Genomic DNA, 6744 nt, shown 5'->3' on the forward strand with positions numbered 1-6744 from the left:
TATTTGGAACCAGTCTGTTGTTCCATGTCCAGTTCTAACTGTTACTTCCTGACCTGCATACAGGTTTCTCAAGAGGCAGGTCAGGTGGTCTGGTATTCCCATCTCTTTCAGAATTTTCCACAGTTTATTGTGATCCACACAGTCAAAGGCTTTGGCATAGTCAGTAAAGCAGAAATAAATGTTTTTCTGGAAATCTCTTGCTTTTTCAATTATCCAGCAGATGTTGGCAATTCGATCGATCTCTGGTTCCTCTGCCTTTTCTAAAACCAGCTTGAACAGCAGGAAGTTCATGGTTCACATATTGCTGAAGCCTGGCTTGGAGAATTTTGAGCATTACTTTACTAGCGTGTGAGATGAGTGCAATTGTGCGGTAGTTTGAGCATTCTTTGGCATTGCCTTTCTTTGGGATTGGAATGAAAACTGACCTTTTCCAGTCCTGTGGCCACTGCTGAGTTTTCCAAATTTGCTGGTATATTGAGTGCAGCAGTTTCACAGCATCATCTTTCAGGATTTGAAATAGCTCAACTGGAATTCCATCACCTCCAGTAGCTTTGTTCATAGTGATACTTTCTAAGCCCCACTTGACTTCACATTCCAGGATGTCTGGCTCTAGGTGAGTGATCACACCATCATGATTATCTGAGTTGTGAAGATTTTTTTGTACAGTTCTTCTGTGTATTCTTGCCACCTCTTCTTAATATCTTCTGCTTCTGTTAGGTCCATACCATTTCTGTCCTTTATCGAGCCCATCTTTGCATGAAATGTTCCCTTGGTATCTCTAATTTTCTTGAAGAAATCTCTAGTCCTTCCCGTTCTGTTGTTTTCCTCTATTTCTTTGCATTGATCGCCAAGGAAGGCTTTCTTATCTCTCCTTGCTATTCTTTTGAACTCTGCATTCAGATGCTTATATCTTTCCTTTTCTCCTTTGCTTTTCGCTTCTCTCCTTTTCACAGCTATTTGTAAGGCCTCCCCAGACAGCCATTTTGCTTTTTTTGCATTTCTTTTCCATGGGGATGGTCTTGCTTCCTGTCTCCTGTACAATGTCACGAACCTCTGTCCATAGTTCATCAGGCACTCTATAATCCTAAGGAATGTAGAGGAAAAAGTTTGTCCTTTCTTCCTCCTTGAGAATTCCAGACCCCTCTCTCCTTGGGGACCCCTAGACTTCTTATCAACCTGCCTAGGAAATGACTCAATTTGTATTGATGCTTTGAAATCAGCCTGTCTCTTCTTGGCAGGCCATTAGTGTAGGCACTGAGTCAATCTGGTAGGAACTGGGCTGTGTCTGAGTTCTGTTATCTCTCTGGTCGCTTGAGTGTTAACCCCGTAGCATCAGCTGTGCTTCGCGTGGCGGGGCTCGTGCTGAGGCCCTTTCCCCAGTGTTCCTGTCCTGTTGTCCAGGTGCTAGGTTGTGTTTGGACCTACTGGTTAGCACAAGGGGCTTCCTCCACTGTCTCCCGGAGTTTGCTCAGATTCATGTCCATTGAGTCAGTGATGCCATCTAACCATCTCATCCTCTGCTGCCCCAATCTTTTGCCTGCAGTCTTTCCCAGCCCTACCTTCAGCATTTGGTCTGAATCTTAAGAGGGGTTTCTCCCCATACCCTGTCCCCTCCCTCAAGGGTGGACAGCTGGTACTTGTTGCTCTGTTACTGGCTGAGAGAGGAGGGTTTTGAGGGCGTTGCCTGGTCCAGCTGCAGCCTTAGGTAGGCTCTGGGTTTCTTGGTCTTGATGGAACTTTCTCAGTGATGCCCTCCAGTGGCTGCCAACTCTGCCTTGATGGTGGGTCTTGTGCGGGAAAGAGTCTCACATTGCTCTTTCTGCGTTTGGGGTCTTCGGATCCCAGGGACGGGCTCTGCCCTGCCCATAGGGCCAGAGCTCTTTTCTTTCACCCAGTGTCCAGCCACGGTGGGTCTTCACAGCACCTGGGGTTGGGGCGGAGCAGCAGGTTTTGCTGCCCCTCCTCCAGTGGCTTAATGCCTTCTTCCCATAGAGGAGGAGGGTTCCGGGAGGTTTTCTGTTTTCCTGGGGGAGCTATACTGACCCCAGCTGTGGCACCTTTGTGTCCGGTGCCTGCAGAGCGCCCACGGGGTGGACTGAGCACAGGTGCTCGTCCCTGTGTCCTCTTCAGACCTCATTACATGATGACCAGGAGTAGGAAGCTCTGAGCCCCTGGGAGGAGGAGTGCGATGACTGTGGATTTCGGAAGCTCAATGTTAGCTGACTTAGCAGCTAGAGAACCTAATGCCAGCAGAGGAGAGGGCAGCAGGTACGTGGACCCTTTCACTGCAGGGCCCAGGAGTCGTACACTGTGCCCCTTGGAGGAGTTTGAAGGCAGGAGGCTGTTGCAAAGACAGGCAGGTTTCTTTGGGGGAAGTGGGTCCAGAGAGGCCGTGGAGTTGGGACTGTCACACACAGCAATAGGGTGGGATACAGTGCTGAGTCGGAAATGGACATCAGGTGAAGACCACAACGTCACCCTCTTGCTCGGCTCTTCTGGGATGCCTGTGGTCCAGCAGGGCAGAGAGTGGAGGCGTCTCCTCTGGAGAAATTGACCCCAAAGCGAAGACTTAGAAATGCTCCCACACGGGCATCTGCTGTCATAGTTGTGAGGGTGCTGGGCTGGGCTGCACTCAAACATGTGAGGCCCTGCGGTCAGTAGGCGCGTTCACCGCAGAGAGCTGTGTCCTGGGGCTTGTTCTCACCTGTGGGTGGACTCAAGGTCTCCAGATCTTAGCATCTCCCAACAGGAAGGACAGAGACCTGCCAAAAGGAGACAAAAAGCAGCAAAAGGCACTCAGCAGAATCCAACACAATGTGCAGAGCAGAAGAAAACCTAAAAAAAGAACCACCCTGGCACTCTTGACTCTGTTCCACTGTAAGAGAGTGAAGTCAGGTACGCTCTTGGTGAAGAAAGCAGTCACACCAGGAATGAGCAAGTAAGGATCCTGAAAGAACTCTTGGAATTAAAAACATTGTAGCTGAAATTTTTAAAACTCAGCTGTGAGGTTTGGATGGTGAAGCAGAGCAAATGTCCCGGAAAGTGGAACAGAAATTGTTACAAATTGATGACAAGTGGGAGCAAAGAGGTAGGAAAAGTAGAAGATCTCAGAGTTCCAGAAAGAGGGAATAGCGACAGCAGGAGAAAGTTACTGGAAGTCAGGATTTCCAGACTGGAGCTTGAGTTAAAGGCCCCCTCGTGCCTCAGTGTGCCTCCAGGCACCACGAATAAGAGACCTGGCTGAAGCACTTAACTGTGAAATTTCAGAGAAGATCGCAAAGCTTCCAGAGATAAGAATGGGCCACATTCAAGGGACGAGGAACCAGGACCTCAGACTTCTCAGCACAGCGCTGGCAGCTGGAAGATGGGAACAGTGCATTCAGGGTCCCCCGCCTGGAATCCTATACCCAGCTCAGCCAGCTGTCCTGAGCGAGGTAGAATCAGGCGCTTGTCATCAGGCTCCGGCTCATAGAGGGTGGGCTCTGCCGCCATGCACGCGGACACCAGGGGGCACACGGATGGAAGATTGGGTCCCTCCAGCCCCACGGAGACACGGGGAGACATTTGTGGGGCGCCGGGGGGCAGGGCACGACCCTCAGAGATCCATGGGGTGTGAGCGCAGCCCCTGCGTTTGGCTGTGTGTGGGGTGTTTGCCAGGAATAATTATCTAGAGTCGGGCAAGGAATTGTTAACAGGCACATAAAACAGTGAGCGAGCAAGCAAAGGAAACACAGTGAGCGAGGAAGCGCTACCACTACACTCCGTACTTTGGATTAGACCGAGAATTGTGCCAAGACCGTGTGGGGGAGAGAAGCCTGCAGGAAGGAAGGCAGCTCAGTCAGAAGTCAGTAACCCATCAGAACGTACAGACGTGAAATAACGGTGTAAGCACGTCAGAAACTGGAGGGTAAGAGAACAATCAGCAGGGCTTTGCTGTGTTCACAGGAGTGGGGTGGGGAGGGGCGTGAGATTTCTGACCTCAGTCTTTTGACTCTTTTTTAAATTTATTTTTGACTTCTGATCGCCCTTGCTGCGTGCGGGCTTTCTCTAGTTGCGTTGAGCATGGGGGGCTCCTCTTCCTGGTGGCTCAGACTTAGATGCCCCTCGGCTGGTGGAGTCTTCCCGGACCAGAAATCGAACCTGCGTCCCCTGCATCGGCAGGCGGGTTCTTAACCCCTGGACCGCCAGGGAAGTCCTCTCCTAACTTTTAAACCAGGTGTACACGTGTGATCTTCGGTAAAGAATAAAAATAAAAAGAACAGAATTCCAAGGTTTCCCAGCCCCAGGATCCTGGCGCCTGGGGGTCCAGTTCCGACTGGCTCCAACCGTGGCGTGCTGGTCTGTCCTGTCCCCAAGGGTTCTGGTGGGAATCTTGACGGGCTCTGCCCCAGCCGCCCCAGGGAGTTCCACCCGAAACCTCAGTGTTCTCTGCCGGTCAGAGTCACTGCCGCTGCCTCAGAGCCGCCTGGGAACAGTTTCCCTGCCGTCAGCAGAAGCACGCCTGTGAGCCATTGACTCGCATCTGTTGACTTGAAAACGAGCTGCTGGAAAGCGTGTGGCTCGTGTTACTCCCGCCTGGCCAGTCCCGTGTATCCCTGGGTTGAAAGCCTGGCTCTCCTCCACCTCACCTTGAATTTGCTGGGCGGCGGGTTGGCCTCCTGGGCACCTCTCCCCAGGGGGATCAGATGCAGAGGGGTAGCGGGGAGGGGGCTGAGGCCCAGCTTCACCCCCACCTGCTTTTGCCCATCCCGTCAGGGTGGCTGGCTGTGGCCCCCCGTGCTCTCCCAGGGGTGCTGGAGAGGCCGTCGGTGTAGGGCTGTGGTTCCCACCACTCCAGGGGTCGCTCTCCCCTCCCCAGCTCTGTGACCTTGGCCCGGAACCTGAACCCTGAGCTTCTTTATCCACCCGGGGGTGCTTGTCAACCCTGCCTCGGCCGTGTCAGGCCTTGCCCCGGGTGTCACCCATCAGCCCATCTTCGCGGGAAGGCGGCCTGGCTTGGGGTGCAAGGAGGCTGAGGTATTTCCGATGTGAGCGGTCCAGGTGAGCGGTGTCCACAGGTGTTAGGGGATGTGACCTGGGGTGACAGGAGGCGGGGGTCCAGCTTCTCCCTGGAGCCCAGAACAGGGCACACCCTTGCCAACCACCTTGGTGTTAGCGCTGTGAGACCTGTGCTGGCCTCCTGGCCCCCCGAACGATACCTGGGTTGTTCTGGGCCGCTGAGTTGGTGGTAATTGGTTACAGCTGCTGTAGAAACTAGTAACACGACGCAGCCTTGCTCCCTGCCCACGTGAGCTGCCCCCCGTCAGCTCCCCAGCGGCGCCCAGAGTGCTGCGTGCAGCTGGACAGGAAGCCCAGGGTGCCCGGTGCCCCCAGGGCTAGGGAGACTTGGAGGGTCCAGGGAGGCCTCTGAGTGGTGGTCCAAAGCGCAAGTCCAAGGTGACTAGGCAGAAGGGCAGCCCGTAGCAGGCCTGGGCCCCGGGTGCTGGGTGCAGAGGGTGGTGGAGAAGGCTGGCTGCAGCACAAAGGGCCAGAGCCAGGGAGAGGAGGCCACAGGCTGAGCAGGACGGCGTCCTTGGACGTGAGAACAGCAGGCAGGGCCTGGACCCGGGGTTCCCGGCCACGGTAGCCAGGAGAGTGGGTGGATGGGCTGGGCAGGGGGGACACCTCGGTGGCGGGACTTGGAGGTGCCAGTGGGCAGGGGAGGCGCCAGGTGGAGAGCTTGCAGAGCCGGGGCTGCCTGCAGGGCCTGCATTTGGACTTCGGTTGAGGGGCTTTGTCTGGACCCTGGTGGTGACTGCCTGGTAGAGTCATCATCCCCGGTCGCTCTTTTCCGTGGTGGTTTGGTCACATCCGGCTGGCCTGGGGTCACCAGGGGCCGTTGCCCGAGCTGATCCCGGGTCCCCCACTCCCCGTCCTCCCTGGTGCCTGGCAGGGGCATGGTGTGCCCTCCTGAGCTGGAGACGGGAGGGCCAAGCGGTGCCCCACCAGGAAATGGACTTACAGGGCTGCCCTGGAGAGGGGGCTGCGAGGGACAGGCTGCAGAGAGCTTCCTGTGGGCTCTAACGAGGCTGGCCTTCCGGCGCAGCTCCTTAATGGAGGCAGGGATGGAGCTTGTGAAATTGCTGTGTCGATATTGATGTTAGACGTACTAATGTGCAGGAATGGCCGTCTGGGTCATGCCTGTGGGGGCTCCTGGGGTGGGGGTGGGAGCACTAAACGTAGATCCTGAAGAACTCCTTGGTGGTGGTGGTTTGGCCGCTTAGTCGCGGACTGTAGCCTGCCAGGCTTCTCTGTCCATTAGATTTCCCAGGCACGAATACTGGAGTGGGTTGCCATTTCCTCCTCCAGGGAATATTCCCAACCCAGCAATCAAACTCATGTCTCCTGCACTGCAGGCAGATTCTTTACCATTGAACCACCAGGGAAGCCTGAAGACCTCCTTGGGAGGAAACTGCTCAGGGTCTGATTTCTAAGGGTAACCCCCCAGTTCCCACCCCCACTCTCCCCGCCTGCCCCACCCAAGTGCAGCTGCCTTGAGCTGCTGGGTGGATGGGCCTCGGCAGGAGGAATAGGCGGAGGGGAGCCACACACTGGCGCTGTGACCTTGGGCCATTAGGCCTCAGGAACCTCCCCTCTAAATGGGGTGGTGGTCCCCATGTCTCAGGCTGGAGGGCGGCCGCAGCCATGGAGCAGACTCCTTTGGCGTCTCGCTCACTGTGCCCAGCATCGTGTCTGGACCCAGCC

General features: G+C 55.2%; 1 protein-coding gene across 1 annotated transcript in view; it reads left to right on the top strand.

The window, feature by feature from the left end:
• Positions 1–4558: 4558 nt before the first annotated feature.
• The window catches only part of SULT4A1 (sulfotransferase family 4A, member 1), a 21257-nt gene continuing 19071 nt past the window's right edge, over positions 4559–6744 (top strand). Inside the window, exon 1 of the mRNA XM_010843632.1 lies at positions 4559–4564. The gene's annotated coding sequence lies outside the window, so the exon portion shown is untranslated. The remainder of the gene's footprint in view (positions 4565–6744) is intronic.

The sequence above is a fragment of the Bison bison genome, unplaced genomic scaffold (genome assembly GCF_000754665.1).
Source record: "Bison bison bison isolate TAMUID 2011002044 unplaced genomic scaffold, Bison_UMD1.0 scf7180017864184, whole genome shotgun sequence".
In the NCBI taxonomy this organism is placed as follows: Eukaryota; Metazoa; Chordata; class Mammalia; order Artiodactyla; family Bovidae; genus Bison; species Bison bison.